This window comes from Penaeus monodon, chromosome 30, assembly GCF_015228065.2.
Source record: "Penaeus monodon isolate SGIC_2016 chromosome 30, NSTDA_Pmon_1, whole genome shotgun sequence".
In the NCBI taxonomy this organism is placed as follows: Eukaryota; Metazoa; Arthropoda; class Malacostraca; order Decapoda; family Penaeidae; genus Penaeus; species Penaeus monodon.
Window position 1 is genome coordinate 36,820,109 of NC_051415.1, and position 385 is coordinate 36,820,493.

A 385-nucleotide genomic window follows, 5' to 3' on the forward strand; every position below is an offset into this window, starting at 1 on the left:
CTAAACAAAAATCATAGCGGACATGACATGCATTTTTGTCATCCAGGGCCAGTGGTTAACAATGTGATGAGAGGTATCTTTGCCGATTCATGTTTTTTTTTTTATATCTAAATGCTCAGTTTTTGGTTAGAAAGTCATATGATCGAAATTGCTTTGAGAAGAAGCCAAATCTGAAAAGGAGGCTCTACAAAATATGTCTTTTTTTAATCCAGGCCTTTACTACTAATTAATCTAAGGGTAATCCCAGGTACATTTATAAAAATTCATCAAGGAAAGTAAAAGCTTAATCTACAGATGCACCTTTCACCTTTCCTAAGCTTGGTATTCTATTCAATGTTATAATTTCCTATGCATTATGCAAAGATTTGAGCACCCTAAGACTTGC